This window comes from Notamacropus eugenii, chromosome 5 (assembly GCF_028372415.1).
Source record: "Notamacropus eugenii isolate mMacEug1 chromosome 5, mMacEug1.pri_v2, whole genome shotgun sequence".
NCBI classification, from domain to species: Eukaryota; Metazoa; Chordata; class Mammalia; order Diprotodontia; family Macropodidae; genus Notamacropus; species Notamacropus eugenii.
In genome coordinates this window covers 80,540,397-80,559,976 of record NC_092876.1, presented here as the reverse complement: position 1 = coordinate 80,559,976, position 19,580 = coordinate 80,540,397, and the positions used below count along the sequence as shown (strand labels likewise).

At 42.1% G+C, this 19,580-nt stretch overlaps 1 long non-coding RNA gene across 1 annotated transcript; it reads right to left on the bottom strand.

Annotated features, from left to right (window-relative positions):
• Positions 1-749: 749 nt before the first annotated feature.
• Positions 750-14,886, bottom strand: LOC140508619 (uncharacterized). Its single transcript, XR_011968484.1, has 3 exons — positions 14,804-14,886; positions 12,489-12,653; positions 750-1,014 (listed from the first exon to the last, which is right to left on the bottom strand). It is a non-coding gene; the product is annotated as an uncharacterized lncRNA (long non-coding RNA).
• Positions 14,887-19,580: the final 4,694 nt, after the last annotated feature.

Below are 19,580 nucleotides of genomic sequence, written 5' to 3'. Positions count from 1 at the left end.
ACCTCACTGTTTGCCTCAGTTTCCTCATATGTAAAAATGAGCTAGAGAAAGAAATGACAAGCCACTCTGGTATCTTTGCCAAGAAAACCCCAAATGGAGTCAGGAAGAGTCAAACACATCTAAAAAACAACTGAACAAGAAGGAGTAAGAAGATTGGGTTAGATCTCCCAGTTCTGACATTCTGTTCTACATCTTCTTCTCAAGTCAGCAAACATTTAAAAAGCATTTCCTATGTGGCTGGTACTGAGCAAGAATTGTTTCTAAAGCACTATACTCAGTTTGGAGTAATGTGTAAGGTCTCTTCCAACTCTGGAATGCCATGATAATAATGTAATGATACCCATAGTAATAGTAATGGTATGTTCCCTGTAACTCCTGTGGCCCTTTCCCCTGTGCCCTGGGGTCATGTACATCAAATGTTCCTTTCCTTAAGCTTACAGAAAATCTACAAGCTACTCTACTAATCATTCATGTTGTCTATCAAATGGTATTTTATTTGAGCAGCCATATCAATGGTCTCACAAGAGTCTCTCTGACTCATGGGCAATATAGCTTTCCTTAAAAGCAGAAGTTTCTCCATTGGCCACCAGAGGGTGCTCAGCTTGAAAATGTCTAGATCTCACCCCACTCCCACCCCAAACCCCAACACCACCAAATTAGTGTCTCTAGTGGTCTTGACGGCTGGATCTGAAATTAATCTAGGACATAAAACATAATGATACTCAAAGTATTAAAGTATAAAGGCTATAATTATGGTTCTAGAGCCCCCCTTTCATGTGTAGATTTCTTCTTCACTGGTTGTGATTCACGCCCACATTTACAGGACCCAGATACCTAATGGTCCTATGGAGACATCCACCTCTGGTTACTTCCCTAAACCTTTCCTCATTTGCACTTCCAGATCTTTGAGTGTATTTGATTGGAGCCCCAAACCACAGCCATCTGCTACTTGTGAGACATGGATAAGGGAAAGAAGTGTGTCCAGGACTCAGTCTCAAGATCACGAACTATCACCTGGAAAAGTAGGGGGAAAGGAAGAGAGAGAAATCAGTCTTATCCTCCAGCTTACAGACTAACAACAGCTACACCAACAATGGTATTTATATAGCATTTTAACATTTCAAAACACTTCATATATGTTATATCATTTGATCCTCACAGTAGCTGCATGAACTAGGTACTATTATTATCTCCATTTTACAGATCAGGAAACTGAGGCACAGAAAGTTCAAGTGAATTGTCTTACATCCCATAGCCAGAAAGGATCTGAGATAGGACTCAAATTCTGATCTTCCTAACTCCAAGTCTAGTGCCTACTAGCTGCTTTATTATTATAATGGGAGTTACAGTACCTGCTAGTCTCAGGCCTCAGGACCCTCCCTCTTCATGCTAAACTTTCTCTTGCTTCTACTCTATCTAGATTTCCTCAGCAGCATTGATATCCTGTAGCCACACTCCAGGCCACTATGAACTGTATCATGGAAGCATAACAGACCCAAACTGAGTATGGTACATGCTGATGCCTCACCACCCACATGGTGAACCAGGAAGTTTTTACTTCAAGGGTAGTGAATGAAAGAAGATGCTGACTCTGGATGCCCATGTATATAGATCTTGTGTATCTCTCTCTCTCTCTCTCTCTCTCTCTCTCTCTCTCTCTCTCTCTCTCTCTCTCTCCCTCCCTCCCTCCCTCCTTCTCTCTCTCCTCCCTCTCTCTGTCTCTCTCTCTGTCTCTCCTCTCTCTCCCTCCCTCCCTCCCTCTCTCTCTGTCTCTCTCTCTCTCTCTCCTCTCTCTCCCTCTCTCTCCCTCCCTCTCTCTCTCTCTCTCTCTCTCTCTCTCTCTCTCTCTCTCTCTCTCTCTCCCTCCCTCCCTCCCTCCCTCCCTCCCTCTCTCTCCCTCCCTCCCTCTCTCCCTCCCTCCCTCCCTCCCTCTCTCTCTCTCTCTCTCCCTCCCTTCCTCTCTCCCTCCCTCCCTCTCTCTCTCTCCCTCCCTCTCTCTCTCTCCCCCAAACCATCATCACCTATGATCCAGAGGATAACAATCATTGCTATGAGGGCCAAAGTGTGGCCACAGGTTTCAGGAGGAAGAGGAGGAATAATGACATTTATACAGTGCTTTAAAGTGCACCCAGTGTCCTTCAAGAATTATCTCACTTTAAATACAGGACCAAGGATTTCATCAGGGTAAGGGAGCTCCCATTGAGCAACTTTTTTTTAACTACAGCAAATTAGCAACTTTCTTGCAACTGATTCTCTTAGAGAGGTGCCTAGAGCATTGGGAGCTTAGGTGACTTGCCCGGGGACAAGTAGAGTCAACAAGCGTTTAATTAGATGGCACCTAACTGCACAAAGTGCCAGGCCCGGACATAGGAAGACTCATCTTCATAAGTCCAAATCCAGCTTCAGATACTTCCTAGCTCTGTGACCCTGGGCAAGTCACTTCACCCTGTTTGCTCATTTTCCTCATCTATAAAATGAGGTGAAGGAAATGGCAAACCACTCCAGCATCTTTGCTAAGAAAACTCCAAATGGGGTCACAAAGAGTTGGACACACCTGAAATCACCAGACAACAACAAATGTCTCAGGCACTGTGCTAAGTGTTAGAAATACAAAAAAAATACAGAAAAAAAGAAAAGAAATGCTAGCCCTTGTTTTCAAAGAGCACATAGTCTCATGGGAGAAATGACATGCAGATGTCTGTGCACAAACAAAATAAAGACAGGGGGGACGGGGGAGCCTCAGAGGGTCACAGAGCCAGCATATATGTCAAAAGCAGGTCTTGAAAACAGGTCTTGTGATTCCGAGGCCAATTGTCTATCCACTGCACCATAATGTATCTCATACACTGTCTCATGTAATTCTGTAATGAATCAAAAGCCAATGAAAAAGAAATCCAAGAAGTTGACATGAGACTAGGAGAAAAGGCGATTCTTTTCTGTGGTCCAGCTAAGACCTCGTCTGGGTCAGGGAGAGGAAAACCATACTTGAGTTCTGACTGGAGTACAGCAAGATGGGGTGAGAAGACAGTGGAGGAGACAAGAGTCTGTGTGCCTGTAAGAAAGGGATCAGGGAGGGCCTCCATGTCTCTGACTGCCTTGGCCAACATCCAAGGTTTCCTGCTAGGCCTGTCCTCATCACTGCCAAGTGATTCAGCTTCCAGAGTCCTAGTGCTTGGGGACCATGGCCTCCTCTATCTCCCAGGAGAAAAGAGGCTGGCTCCGGGACCTCAGGAGCACAATGTCAGCAGCCTCGTCATTAGCCAACAACAATATCATCAGAGGCAACGGGAGTAGGCAGAGGGTGAGTACCAAAGCTTGGCAAAGCTGGTAAGAAGAGCAGCATTAAAGCTCCAGATGAACTAAAAGCTAAGAAAAACAGAAGGAGGAAGAGCCTTTAAGATTCCCTGGGAAAAGAGGGATGATCAAAAGAGGGTTCCGACAGCTGTGCAGAATGCTTAAGTCGACAGTAACGCTTCTGGAGAGAAGACAAAACTACTCAACTCATTTTACTTCTATCATCTCCGCCAAGGAGAATGATCTTGGACCTGGAAACAAAACAGAATTAAAACAACTAACATAGAGGTGAAATCCAAGAAGGTATGGAGAGAGTAAGAGACTACCTCACTGCCCTGGGGTATAAATGGCTAAGGTCAGATGAGAGACGTCCCATACCACTGAGACAATCAGTAGATGAACTTATGATAGTAATCAGTGAAAGATCAGAGAGAACTAGAAAAGTTCCAGGCCTGGAGAAGGAAAAATATCCCAGTTTTCTAAAAAGAGAAGATGGTAGAACGTGCAAACACTGCAAGCAGTGAGCTTGACTTTGATTCCTGGAAAAAGTTCAGGTGTATTATTAAAGGAAAGGTCAGAGAACATTAGAAAGAGAAGCAGTGATTACAAGAAATGAACATGACTTCATCAAGAACAGATGATGCTGGACTAACCTCATTTTGTCAGTATTAATGAGAATGGTAGGTGTGTGAGTGTTCATCTTCGTTGCCAAAGAAGACCATGCCATCAAAGAAATGATGACATGACTGGCACTTGACTTTGTTTTGAGTGAGGGAGGGCTGTGCAGGTTACCAACCTCATTTCTCCTCCAGTCATCTGAATTCAGCGACCAGATATTTACCAGGATGACTGGAGATGACCCAGGATGAGGCAATTGGGGTTGTGACTTGCCCAAGGTCATACAGCTAGTGAGCGTCAAGTGTCTGAGGTGAGATTTGAACTCAGGTCCTCCTGACTCTTGCACTGGTGCTCTCTCCACTGCACCACCTAGCAAAAGTAATTTGAGGACAGAGGGAATGAGAATAACCAGAAGGATAAAGCCTTCACTAGTGTTTTATTTTTTCCCAATTACACGTAAAAACAATTTTTAACTGGTAGGTGGACAGAGTGGGGGTATAAGTAGAATTTACCCAGATTTTAGCAAAGCAGTTGACAAAGTCTCTCATAGGAATTGTTTCATTCTCTATGCCTAGTAGTGTACCTGTGGATGCTTATGTATTTGTTGATTGCCTGATTGATTGATTGATTGATTGATTGCCTGAACTATTCCTGTGAATGAAATGGGAATCTAGAGACTAAAAGATCTAAGACTAGAAGTATTCTCTGCCTGGCCAGGCCACATCCTGACCATTGTCTGCAGTTCTGGGTGCCATATTTTAGAATGGGCCTCGATAAGCTGAAGAATGTACATGGGAGAGCAGAATAGATTATGAAGGGCTTCATGGGGTAGGAACTTCAGCCCAGAGAAGAGGTGAAGGAAGAGAGTTTGGGAATGAAGGGGGAGGGGATGAGCCTTTACATACTTGAAGGGTTTAGGGATTAGACTTGCTGTGCTTAGCCCCCAGGGCAGAATTAGGAGCAAAATTTGGAAGCTGCAAAGAAGCACGTCTGGGATTGAGGAAGGGAACGCCTCATTAACCAGGAGAGCTATCCCAAATGAGAATGGGCTGCCTTGCTTTCCTCCTCACTGGAGAGTCTTTCAATGTGTGTGTTCATCCTTCATTGCCGAAGAAGACCATGCCAGCAGAGAAATGATGCCATGACTTGCACTTGACTTTGTTTTGAGTGAGGGAGGGCTGGCTTGGGTGGGAAGTCTTGAGGGTTAGGTCCTTTCTACTCCCTGCGATTCTGAGATTCTCTAGGTCTATTCACACCATTGCTATACGGTCCTCCACACCATGGCCTGCCAACTCCCTGGCCCAAGCAGAGCTGGGCAGACCTGAACCCACTCCCTTTCATTCTTGATGGTTCCCCATAAGAAAACAGAAGCCTGACAACCATACAGGCCAATCCAACACAGGGGGAGAGGCCAAGAGGAAAACAGTACCAGCATGGGGGCTGGAAGCAAGGGAGTGGTATCTAAATTTAAGCTTAAGGAGACTCAAAGAGGATCTACAGGAATAAAGAGAAGGGACCTGACCCCATCTTAAATGACTGCTGGGGACCAGTTCAGAGGGAGGGTGAAGGACTGGTCCTCCTGGGTACAGCCAGCTGGGACAGTGAACAATGTGACTGCTCTGGACATCGCCATCACCAACCTTCCATCCAACGCATGCATACACACCAGCATACGCTATTCAGCAGGAGGCTTAAACCATCTTTGTATTGTGCATAGTAACTGGCAAGCCATGAGGCCTTGTGAAGCCTTTTCACAATGATTTTTTGGATGCATTTAAAAATACATAAGATTACAAATATTGAAATAAAGACAAAATTTTGACTTCGAGATTCAAAGATCACCCGCCTAAAATCCATATACAGACCCACTGGGATTATGTGGACCTCAAGTTGAGAACCTCTGACCTAAACATATACAATTACTCCACAAGCCCTGATTCTGTGCCAGCTATTGTGCCAAATGCTAGAGATACAAAGAAAAACAAAAACAACTCGCAGTTTAACAGACAAAACATGAAATCAGCTATGTACATGCCAGACATAGAGACACACTTCTGTGTGTATATGTGTGCATGTGCATGTCTGTAGTTTGTGTATGCATGGATATGTACATAGCTGTTTGCAAAGAGGTACATAAATATATAGCTAGTTTATAAACACATGTAATTTTTTTCATGTATGCATGTATATTTCATAGGGAAGGCAGTACCAATGAGGTAGATGAGGAGGAAAGATTTCCTGCAGAAGGTGGATTTGGGTACTCCATGTACACCACACACACACCCACACACACACACACACACCTCATAAATGCACACATTTACCCCTGCAGTCTCCTCCCCTTGCCAGGGACACCACCACATAGAGAAGACCCATCTCTATGCTTGGGATTGGGACATTCTCTTCATTCAGGGTGGTCTCCTCCTCTCCCTCAGGCCCAATGCCTCAGCTTCCCACCCAGAAGAACCAGCAGAGCCTAGGTGTCTGACTCTCAGTGGAGGTCCTCTGAGAAAAACTTATGGAGTCACATGTGACCTTTGACCATTATTTGTGCTGGATCTCTCCCTCAGACCAGGAAAAGCAGTTTGGAGAGACTGATTCTTCTCAATAGAGTTATGAGATACACTACCCAGCTATGTGACCTTAGACAAGTCTCTAGTCCTCTCAACCCCAGTATCCTATCCTGAACAAAAAAAAAAGGTCAGACTCGGTGATTATAAGGATCCCTTCCTACTCTAAGATTTATGATTTGGTCAAGCCAATCCACCCAACCTTGCAATGGCTGCTGTGTCTCGGGGCTAGAGCCCTGAGCACCTTTGACATGAAGATTACTGGGGAAATCTCATTGTCATGCATGTTAGTTGGCCCTGTGGTCCATTTCATGGCTGAGATTTAAACCCCATCAATCTCCCTTTGCTCCCTCTTTCTCCTCGCTGCTTCCCCCTCTCTTCCTTCTCTTCTCTCTTCTCTCTTTCTGTTATCTCAACCACTTTTAGAGAGCTATTATAGCTTCCCCCTTGACTTCTCTGATGCTAATCTCTCTCCATAAATCATACCCTCTAATCTTTTCATCACCTTCCTCTGATTCAAACAGCCTCTCAGGAGTGCGCAGACTGCAATCTACCATGGCCGCAAGGCTTGAAGGTCCAGATTCTGTCCTGCTGGGAGCGGAGCTGTCCATGAAATCAGGCTTCATTCCCTTGTTTCACAGCTGTGCACACACACAGTGTGTGAATACACACATAGAGATGGCAACATGCATGCATGCAACCATCTACATATGCATACAGGCATGTAGGAACACAGAAGCCCATGGTGACATGCACACACGTATAAACATGGCACATTTATATTTGTATACGGAAACATAGAAACATATGCATCCCCTTGGAAAATGTAAAAATAATAACTGGGATTAATCCAAAGATGTTATAGAAGATAAGCTTCCATCCAAATGTTTTTATTCAATTACAAATAACAATAATTTTATCTACTAGTCAATGGGTCATAGAGGCCAGTGGCTTGTTCTGGGATCATTTCTATCTGAACATCATTGAATAATACAAGAAGACTGAGGACAATAATAATCAATTATAATTAACCAACAATTAATAATAATATTAATAAATAATATTAAATTATTATAATATATAATTATAAAATATTAAAATAATAAATTAATAATTTACAAAATGCTTTGCTTTCACCCACAATAACCTAGTGAACAAATAGACACACAAACAGCATGGTATGATGGAAGGAAAACTAAACTTGGAGTCAAAGGTCCTGAGTTCAAATCCTGATTCTGCCATTTTACTCCTTTGGACAAATCACTTCCTTCTCTAGGGCTCTGTTCCCTCATTGGTCAAATGAGGATGGACTAGTTGACCTCTGGGTTCCTTTCCAACTCTAGACCTAAGATCTGTTGATACAGACATAAGGAACTGTACACACACACACACACACACACACATACATATGCACACACAGCATAGAAATGCAGACACGTGGGCATACGCGCCCACCCACCTCACCCTCATGCACACGTGGGCTGCAATGAATTTCCTGTTTTGCTAATGCTATAAGGCACCTCTAGGTTTTCACAGATCCCTTCATGAATATTTCTCACTACATACTGGATGTCATTATTCTATTGAGAATCAATTAGCCCAAATGTTGTTATGACAGCTATGGAAAAATGATATTTTTGGATGTGCTCTATCCCATGTCTCTTCACAGAATTATTGAAAACCATACATGGGGATCCGGTGGTGAGGGGAGTGGGCAGGGAAGGGAAGGATGAGTCTCCAGGGAGAGGGGTAGCAGGGAAGGAGGGGGAGATTTGTGAATGAGGTTGACCCAGGATTGCTTTTCTTCCAAGCGTGTGACCAGAGCTTATGGGACAGAGGTCTCTGTCCCTTTTCCAGGGAGGAGTAGAATATGAGAGGGGAGTCCCTCTAGAAGCCAAGCATGGGCTGATGGAAGCTGTAGACATGCAGGCCACTCCAGGTCCCCAGCAAATCAAGGCAGCAGGCCTGCTAGAAAAAGAGAGAAGACAAACCCCTGGACCTCCTTCCACCTTCATTTCACATATGAGACCCAAAGCAGTAAAGCAAATGACCCAAAGTCACACAGTTACTAAATGATAAAGCTTAGAGTAGAACCCAGGCCATCTGCTTCTGAGTATAGTGTTCTTTACCAAAGAAGGGGCCCCATCTGGAGGTAGAAACTACTAAGGTCTTGTCAGCTTGGTCCCTTCCCAGTTACCCTTCCATTTGACCTCCTTAACATCCCCCACACACACCCTGCTCCAAATAAATGATCCATCCAGAGGCAGAAACTGCAGAAATAGGAAATATTGAGGCCTTCACCATGGTACTCTCCTAGCTGCCTTTATCATCAACCCTTACTACAGCCTACTGAGGGGAACCCACCTGGCAGGCCCTGTCTGCTGGCAGAAATCTCCTTAAAAATGTCCTCCCATAAATTTCACTCTGAATTCATTTCTATCCATCACAGTCTCCATATCCTAGCTGCTACCTTTTTCATAAACTTCAAGGTTTCTTCTCCTTAGTTTTTCTTTCCAACCCTACCCATTCCGTAATACCTAGTGCATGGTATGCATTTTAATACATGCTTGCTGATTTGAGCGGGGAAAGAGAAAGGAAAAGAAAGCCAGAGGGGCTAGGGTATGGCCTTAAGAGAGTCACAAAATCATGGAACATCAGAGATGAAAGAGATCTCAGAAGACAGAACATGGAATGTTGAAGTGAGGAGGAAAGTTGGACCACAGAATAATGGAGCTGGGAGAAACCTTAGAACACTGAATGTTAGAGCCTGGAACAGCAGTGGGCTGGAAGGAGCACTATCTAACATGTACCCTGGACCCACTGTCAAACTTTCAGCGTGACCATTTACATCTTCGAAATTAACAAATACTGCAGATCAAGGTTTGATTTATTCTTTTGCATTCTCTAGACTTAAGAAAGTGTTGGAGAAAATGTTAACAATAAAATTAAACTTTAAAGTATTCCATGCATGCTTTGGGAATTTTGGGGGGAACTGGTTGCTAATGAGGGACCTTAGAACACTGAATGTCAGAGCTGGACAGAAAACAAAATATCAGAGCTGAAAGAGGACAGGATCATCGTTATTAAAGCAAGAAGGGAACTCAGAGGCCATATGGTTCAACCTCCTCATTTTACAGAGAAGGAAAGTGAGAATATGAAAAGATACAGGTCAGACTGAAAGGAGCCTTGGAACATAGTATCCCAGAAGTTAGAGGATTCTTAAAGTAGAGAAGAACTAGGAGGGGTCTTAGAATATACAACATACAAGGTCAAAATTAGACAATATCTTCAAGACCATCTAGATCTATTCTTACATTGTAAAAATAAGTAAACTGAGGCCCAGATAGAGAAATTGACTTGCCCAAGGTCATACAGATAAGTTTATGATTTGTGTCATTAATACAAAGACAAAAATAAAGAAGACAGTCAGCAGTCCCTCACAGCTTTATCTCTGAATTACATCCTTGGGCTTAGAAAAGCAGATTCATAGATGAATCACCAGAATAGCCTTCCTCTCTGGCTATTTTTCTGAAAAGATACATGCGCGAACACACACACTCACACACACACACATATTCAGATGCTCTTTCTCATCTTCCTCCAGGAGCTGTTTTACAAATTTACATTAAACACTGAAGCTGTTTTATGGCAAAAAGAAAAGAAAAGTCTGTTTGCTGGGAGGTCCTGGAGGGAAGGCCCCCATGGAGGGATGGCTGTGGCTTCTGAAGCTTCCTGGAGATTCCCCTTCCAGCCACACATGTTCTGCACTGTCTGTGTCAAGCCTAAGGCATGGACTGTCAGAAGAAAGGTTTAAACTCTGGGGAAGGCTTTATTGCTAAGAGAACACTGCCCTAGATGCAAACACAAACACACACACACACACACACACACACACACACACACACACACACACACACACATACACGTTCTAGCAGACTGGAAGAGACAGGGTAGTATCTTATCTCTGTATGATACAACTGGCCAGGCTCTCTCCATTCCAGAGAAATGGAACTATTTATCTTGCATTCCGTCTTTCCCCACCTCTGCCTCATTCAGTCCCTTATGCCTAGCATGCCCACCATCATCACCACCACCTTCTGTCTACTTGTTGAGATCTCTTCCCCCTTTTTCTTGCTTAAAAAAAAATTTCTTTTTCATTATGAGTTTCACAATCATGAACAAGCATCAGCATCTCACTGCACAAAGGAAAATAAAACAATTCAAAAAGAAAATAAAACAATGTGATCTTGTTGCGATCTTTCCCTTCCTTTGAGCACCCACTTCCAGGGTGCTTCCACCTGCTTCCAGGAGCCCTAGACTCTCAGTTCCTGAAGCTGGAATTGATTTCCTGGACTGTCCCATCTCTAAATTCTCGTACCACTTTCTTAGTACGTCTCATATACATCTTCAACACTCCAATATCCATGATCTCATCAGTAGACCTCTTCCCAGAAGAAAGCAGATTCTTACTCCTCCAGACCTGAGTAAACCATCTTCATGAATTGTTATAAGCTAACAATAATAATACTCCAATCTTTAATGGCCAGCCCCTGATAATGAGCTTTTCCCACACTTAGTGGGGCTCGTCTTGAGAAGATAGATTAAGTCCATCACTTGGTCAGTTCTCAAACAAGTGTCATAGTATAGTGGCAAGAGTTCTCTGACTTGGAACCAAAAAACTAGGGTTTCAATATGCCACTTACTACCTGGAACCTTGAGAAAATCACTTCCTTCCTTTGGAGAATGATGACAATTGATAAGGTGAGTTATCCTCTTTTAGACTTCTTTGACCAATAATATACAGTTAGCACAACCTTGAGCTTTCTTAAGAATGACAAAAGCTTCTAGGGATAAGGTGAGAGTCCCTCTAGTCTCTGACCTTTGTCAGAAGGATGATAAAGGGCTTTGAGATTTAATTATATAAGGATTGTTTAAAGAATTGTTTACGGATATGTAATATGGAGGAGACTTGGGGCATATGATGGCGGTTTTCAAATATGCAAAAGTTTGTCATACGAAAGAGATTAGATTTTTTTTCTATTTGGCCCCAGAGAGTAGCAAAGGGTGGAAGTTCTCATAAGGTAAATTTAAGTTTGGTATCTGAAAAATACTTCTTACCAATTATAGTTGCCCCAAAGTGGGACAGGATGCCTTAGACATCTTCATACAAATGGGACTATTATGTGTTAGGAGTGTGATAGCTGAGATCCCTTTCAGACACAGATTGGACTAGATGGTCACTCGGGTCCCTTTCAGTTCTAAAGTTCTGTAATTCTGTGGTTCACATTTTTCCTTTCTTCAGAGAAGTATTGGGTCCCAGCTGGAAGGTGGGATGAGAAGGAAAGTATTTCACACAAAGGTGGGAAAATCAGTAAAGGCAGGTAGTACCATGGGCACTAGTAGATAGATAACAACTGTATACATCTTCCAGATGAAGCAAACAGAAGGTAAATGACTTGCCCACAGTCATGTAGCTAAGACTAGGGTCTGGTGATTTTTGAGTCTTAGGCCCTCTACATAGAATCATAGTCACTAACTGTTCCACTTTTGTGCATATATCTTCAACAACTGGTACAGTGTCTGGCACATAGTAGGTGTTTAATAAATGCTGATTAACTGATTAACAGAGTTATTTCTTTAAAGTGTTTTGCAAACTTTAAAGTGGTATAGACATGTGAGCCATTATTATTTTTTTGTGCCCAGAGCCTCATTGGTACAGAGATCTTCTGAATGGTAATGGCCCCCTCTCATGAGTGATCATTAAATTTTATGTAGCCTTTTCAGGTTCCAAAAAATGCTGCACATACATTAGCCTTCTTGTACAATGACCCTCATGAGATAGGTCCTATAGGTACTGATATCCCCATTTTACAGATGTAGAAGTTGAGATTTGCAGTTCAATGAATTTGCCCAGGGTCTCAAGGCTAGTTAAGTGTCAGAAGTGGGAGCTGAACCCAGGTTTTCCTGATTCCAAGCCCAGCCCTTTTCTCACCATGCCATAGTTACCTCTCATCCAAATCTGATCCTTTGTTCCTGTCAGAGCCTGCCTAGAGTTGGGGAGGAGAAGGGGGTACCCCCATTGGCCTGGGGGTGGAAGAGGGCTTCAACCTATCTCAGCATTCAGAAGGTAGTGAGTGTTCTTTCCCAGCCTCATCTGTCAGTGACAGATCCCTGGAGAAATGGGAGGATTGAAAGGAAAAAAAAATTATGAAACCACTTGGTGCCTGAGGCAGGTTTCCGTTTCTACAGCTTGACTCAGGTCCTTGAAGACAATTGTATTTAATTGTAAACCTTGGTTGAGGTCACAAAATGTTCTCATGTGAGAAACAAACAGGATCATGAGGGAATGACTGAGGAAAGACCCCAAACTAGAGTCTTCTAATAGGTTCCTCAATTGGAACCATGTTCAACTCAAGGTCCAACTTACTGGCCAAGAGGAAGGGAGCAGGAAGATTATCACCCAGAGAAAACATTTTGTGCTCAAATGAGTAGAAAAACAGATCTTGATTTCTTTGGAGGCAAGGCCAAGTGACTTGCCCAAAGTCGCACAGCTATTAAGTGTCAAAGGCGAGATTTGAACTCAAGTCCTCCTGAGCTCAGGGCCAGTGCTCTATTTACCGAACCATCTAGCTGCCCCTTCTTTTTCTTTTAAATGAGATTTCTTGTTGCTTTGGGTTTTGACATAACAGCAATGTGTGAGTTATGGTTCATGTGGTCTGCCTCTACCTCTAGTCCTTTTAACAAAGAAAAGCATCTAAGCAGGAAAAAAACCACCTTTATCAATGATGTGATAATATATCCCTGTAGCCACCTTTTGGCCAAAAGAAGGGAAGTCTGTTTCATTATTTGTCTTCAGGGACCAATATTGATTGCTTATGATTAGTTATCACATTTGCCCAGAAAATGGCTTCCATTTGATGTTTTCATTTGTGTTGTGTATGTTTTTCTTCCGTATCTGTATACTCTTCATTCTGCATCAATTCATAGTCTTTCCATGAATTCTTCATATTTGTTTGATAATAATAGACAATAAATTAATATGCTACATGTGGCTCAGCAGTTCCCTGATCAATGAGCCACCATTTTGTTTCTACTGCCCCCAAAAGAACATCCATGATTATTTTGGTATATATCAGACCTTTCTGACTTTAACCTCCTTGGAGTTATATAGGACCCAAGGTTTACAAAGCTTAGATTTGTCTAGAATAATTCCAAGTTGCTATCCAGAATTACTGGATCAATTCACAACTCTACCAGATGTGAATCAGAATATGAGTACTCCTGTCTTTCCTCAGCTCCCCCAGCTTTGACTGATTCAAGTTTTTCTATCATCTTTGTCAATTTTCTGGGTGTGGAGTAAAACCTTAGGAGTTTCTTTAACTTGCCTCTATTTTATTATTAGTGGTCATTGGGCAGTCACATGCCATTCTCCATTTGAAAACTATGCATTCTCCTTTGATCACTTATCTATTACACAATGGTTCTTGAATTTACATATTTGTATTAATTCCCTATTCAGACCTGCAACAATGATATTTGAAGCAAAGGTTTTTCCCTCCAGTGGATAGTTTCTCTTCTTATTCTATTTGCTTTGATTTTGATCATAAAAAAGTTTTTTAATTTGGTATAATCAAAATGGTCTATTTTGCCTTTGTGATCATCTGTCTAAGAATTTTACTCCTAGCCATAGTCTGAGACCCACTTCTTCCTACTCTTCTCTAATTTTCTCATGGGATTATTGTAGTATGTAGTGGTGCATGCTGGTCCAAACCTGATTTCTGCCAAATTGATTTTCAGTTTTTCCAAAAGTTCTTGTCAAATTTATCTCTGCTCTCTCTACACTCTAGCCAGACCAGACAACTAGCCATTCCCTGCTCATCCCAACCTTTTCCTGAGGTTTTCATTTGCATAATTGTAGTCATTGTATATATTTTTCTTCTACATCTATATATTCTCCGTTCTCAATTAGTTCATTATCTTGCTTTGTTTCTCTGAATTCTCCATATTTGTCATTTCTTCCTATATAGTAACAATGGATGCTAAATTCATAAGCTACAGGTAGCTCAGTCATTCGTTAATCAACAAGCCACCACCTTGTTGGTACCTTTGCTCCCTCTATCTCCACTCTCCTCAAGGCTGATTCCTTAACTAATCTCTGCCTATTGAAAATTCCAACCACCTTTCATGTCATTTTCCTCCATGAATCTTATCTTTATTTCCACAGATAGGGGCAATTTTTCCCTGTGGAGAACCCTCACTTGCTCTCCATTTGTCATCCTTCTAGAAATACACACTACTGATTATTTGTTTAATTCACCTACCTTATTGCTAAGGAGAGAGAAAAAGTCTTATTTATCTTCATAGCTTCCTCCTCCCCACCAAAAGATATTCGACTTTGTACATAATAGTACTTAAAAGGCAAAAAGAAGGAAATATACTGGAGTCAGTAGAAATATGTGTTCAGATCGTACCTCTGACATTTACTTGTCATGTGACAGGTGAAGCTGACGTTGGGCTCATCGCTTTACCTACATGAGTCTCAGGTTCCTCATCTGTACAATGAGGGAACTGGACTAAATGATCACTGATTGCCTTCTAGCTCTATATCCATGATCCCATAAAAATTACTTGACCTTTCAAACCTCAGCTTTCCCATCTGTAAAATGGGGATAATGATACCCTGTAGCACTTGGTTCACAGGGGCATTGGGAAGATCAAAGGAGATCACATACGTAAAGTACTTGGTAAAATAAGGCAGTGTATAAATATCTATTGCTAATTAATATATGGTTTCCCTCTCAGGTGACCTCCCATTTACACAGTATATATTGTGAATGTACAGACTTGTTTGCATGTTGTCTCCCCCACTAGACTGAGCTTCTTGAGGGCAGGGACTGTCTTTTGCCTTTCTTTACATCTGCAAAGGGCAGGTGGATGGCATAGCACACAGAGTGCCAGGTCTAGAGTCAGGAAGACTCATGTCCTTGAGTTCAAAACTAGTCTCAGACACTCACTGAGTTACCCAGGGCCAGGCACTTAATCCTCTTTGCCTCAGTTTCTTCATCTATAAAATGAGTTGGAGAAGGAAATGGCAAATCACTCCGGTATCTTTGCCAAGAAAACTCTAAATGGAGTTCCAAAGACACCACTGAAATGACTGAACATCAGCAACAAATCTCCAGCACTTTGTGAAGTGCCTAGCACACAGTAGGTTCTTAATCAATGCTTATTGATGATAATGATGAATATTTGTTCAACTAAATTCACTTAATCAGAGCTTAAGCTCAACAGAGATGGATGTGATTAATACATGACAATAGTGCATATGGGGCTTTTTGAACATATGATTTTACTGCATAGGGAACTCCTAGTGAGAAATCTCCCTCCACCAATTCAGACAGGCACTTACTTGTACTGCAGTTTATGGTCTTGGAGTTGTTTGGGGCCCTGAGAAATTAAGTGACTTCCTGGGTGTTACAAGGTCAGCATATGTCAGAGGTAGGCTTCAAACCCAGTACTCTCTTACTCCTGTTTCACAGCAACTGATAATAGATACATCATAATAACTCAGAGAGAAAACATCATATAGCATAACTGAGAATGCTGGATTTATCATCAGGATGACCTGGGTTCAAATCCCGCTTCTGACACTAGGTTTATGAAAACTGGAAAGATCAATTAACCTCACTGAGCCTCAGGAAATTTTCTAACACTGTAAATTACAGACAGGTTGATACCTGCTTAAGCCATTAAAGTGTTGGTATGATAATAGCTCATGTTTGCTTAAAGTATGCAGTTACAAAGCACTTTCCCATCCTTGATCTCATGTGAGTCTCTACCATAGGGGCAGCTGGGCAGGACAGTTTATTCCCATTGTACAGATGAGGAACCCAAGACTGAAGAGGATCCCACTCTAAGAACATGCATAGGCAGAGCTGGGGCTAGGGTCCTTTCTAGGTTGTAGCACTGTCTGCATCCCAGAATTCTAACTCTGACTGGAGACTGGCCCTAGGGAGCTTGCCCTAAAGAACCCCAGCCCCTGAATAACTCATCAGGCCTTTGTTCTGGTGTTCTTGTCCAGCTGAATGCTTCCCCAGGTTTTCTCCTGAATGCACTCAGTCACTCATGAACATCGTCCACCATGACAGGGATGCACTACTCCAGTCTCATCACCTCTCTTCCTGTAGACATTCTTGCCTTCCTTTAGGCCTCAACTTGGGCTCTACTTCTTTCAAGGACCACTACACAAGGCTCCTGCTATAAGTGATCTTTCCATCCTTATATTAACAATATAGCTCTATATATGTCTCAGTAGACTCTAAGTAACATGAGGGTAGGACCTGCCATCTTTGTATCCCCTGTGCCTATGGAGGAGAGGAAGCATGGTATAATGGTTAGAGAATGGTCCTCAAAGCCAGGAATACCTGGACCTAAGACCCACATTGACCCATTGGGCTGTGTTGACCCTGAGCAGGGCAGGAAACCTCCTAGCGCTCCAAATACTTCTCTAAGACTATTAATTGTAGAGAAAATGCAGACACCTCTATTGTTGTGGGTAGTTTCCTCAACTAAGAGAGTTCCTTAGGGACATCTAGCTGAGCCTGCAGTCAGGAAGACCTGAATTCAAATCTGACCTCAGACACTAGCTGTATAACCCTGGATAAGTCACTTAACCTCTGTTTGTCTCAGTTTCCTCATATGTAAAAGGGGGATAATAATAGTACCGATCTCCCATTTGTGAGGATCAAATGAGTTCATCGTAATTGCAAGGCATGTATGTACAGCACAGTGCCCGGCATATAGCAAGCACTGTATAAATGTTAGCTATTATTGGTATTATTATGAAATTCCAGGTCCAGTTCCTGTTTTCAGTGTTTTGATCATAGTGAGCACTCAACAAACGTCCATTGAAATGAATTGGGCTCTGGACCTCATCTCCCCACTTATCAGAATGTAACTTTTATCATACAGGCTGTCCTAAGAGTCTTAGTGCAGTGTTGAGTTTTATCTCAATATAAATTGAGATATATATATATATAATATAAATTATATAAATATATATTTATATTATAAATACATTTATATAAATATAAACTCTCAATATAAATTGAGAATCTGACCCTGTGAGATCAGAAGGGCAAGCATTCTTATATACCCATTTTGCAGATAACACTGAGTGTCAATGAGATTAGCTTATGTTATCAGTAGGCAACACAGCTCGGGAGTTTCAGAGCCAGAATTCAAATCTAGGTCTCCAATAAAATTTAAGCTCTTTCAAAGAAAAGATTGTTTGTCCCCACCACAACCAGCACAAGAGTTTCTAACCTAGGATCCAGGGATAGATTTCCAGGGGTCTATGAACTTGAATGGGAAAAAGTTATATCTTTATTCCTGTGTAATTGATTTTCTTGTAATCCTATGTATTTCAGTTTATGTATCTAAGGACATCATTCTAATGAGGTGTCTAGGGGCTTCACCAACCTACCAAAGGGAGGCCCATGGCCCGCAAAAGAAGAATCAGCAGCCCTACTCTGATGCCTGGTGCAGTTCCTTGCACATGGGAAGCATTTCAAAAATGCTCTTGCGTTAAATCAGATCATTGACTCCCAGTCGAAGGTCCTTTCTATTACATAATAATATACAATAAGCAGGTTAAAAAGGCATTTGAAAAATGTTTGTTAAACTAAATTGAATGGCAAATATCTGTAGGATATACTGGAGGCACAGAGGGCATTGAGTGGGCTTCCACCATTGTCCAGGGAAACGTTACTTTTCCCTTCATGGGCTTCGGAATAACACTTGGTTGGCACCTGTCTGTTGGTTGAATTCGCTATTATTACTTCTCATATAGACAGTGAGGGGGTACTATGGATAGAATTCTGGACTTGGAGTCAAGAGGACCCAAGTTAAAATCCAGCCTTAGATACTGAATAGCTGGGTGACCCTGGGCAAGTCACTGAATCTCTGTCTGCCTCAGTTTCCTCAACTATAAAATGGGGATAACAATTACACCTAACTCACAGGGCTGTTGTGAGAATATACTGAAAGAACATTAGTAAGCACAGTGCCTTTCACATGGTTGGCACTTAATAAATATTCATTTGTCTTCTTTCCTCAGTTTTCACATCTGCAAAATGGGGATAATAACAGCACCTTCCTCACAGAATTGTTGCTAGGATTGGATAAGTTAACAAATGGAAAGCATTTTGCAAAGCTTAAAGGGCTATATAAATACTAGATAGTATTACTATTTTTATTATTGTTATTAGACAGTGAGCTCCCTAAAGGTAGAGCCCAAGCCCTATGCATCTCTACATAGCAAGGCTCCCTCCTTGATAATCACTTCTCTCAGCTATACCTACATTAAAGAGTTAAATATTCTCAGTCACCATTCCCCCCAATAATTGCCACACCCTTAAAGGTCATCTCCATGAATAAAGGATGTCTCCCTGGAGGATTAGTCAGCTACTGCAGAAAGTCAGCTACCGCACTGATGGCAAATTCTTCAACTCTCAATTAACTTCTCTGCCTAGTCAACACCACCAGAGGTGCACATTAGTTCACTCACAGAAAGGTGGTAGAAACTAGTGTTCAAAGAGTATACTGGGCAACATAGGAATATCAGCCTGACAACTAAATGAACATGAAATCCCCAGCTGCCTTGAAAATACCAATTGCCTCACTTCTCCTCATTCTCCCTTTCCCCCTTCTACTGACTCTGAGTCAATAATCACATACTACCATACTTCCATTGTACTTGGATAGGGTATGTTAACTGACTACTCCATTGAGTACTCAATCAGTCCACCAACCCTATGACTCCCCAGAAGCTCTTTTCCTTAGCCACCTACTTCCATATTTTTGTGGTCTCTTCCATTAGAAGGTAAGCTCCTTGAGGGAAGGATTTCTCTTGCTTTTGTATGTGCATGTATCCACAGCTAGACTAGAGTAACCACTTAGGAAATGCTTTTTTATTCATTGTCTCATTTATCTGAGATGGAAATTGAACCCAGCTTTTTTTGACTCCAAGTTCAGCACTTAAAGGAAACAAACTAGTGTCCCATTTCTACCTTTCCCTCTACCTCCCTCTGTCCCCCA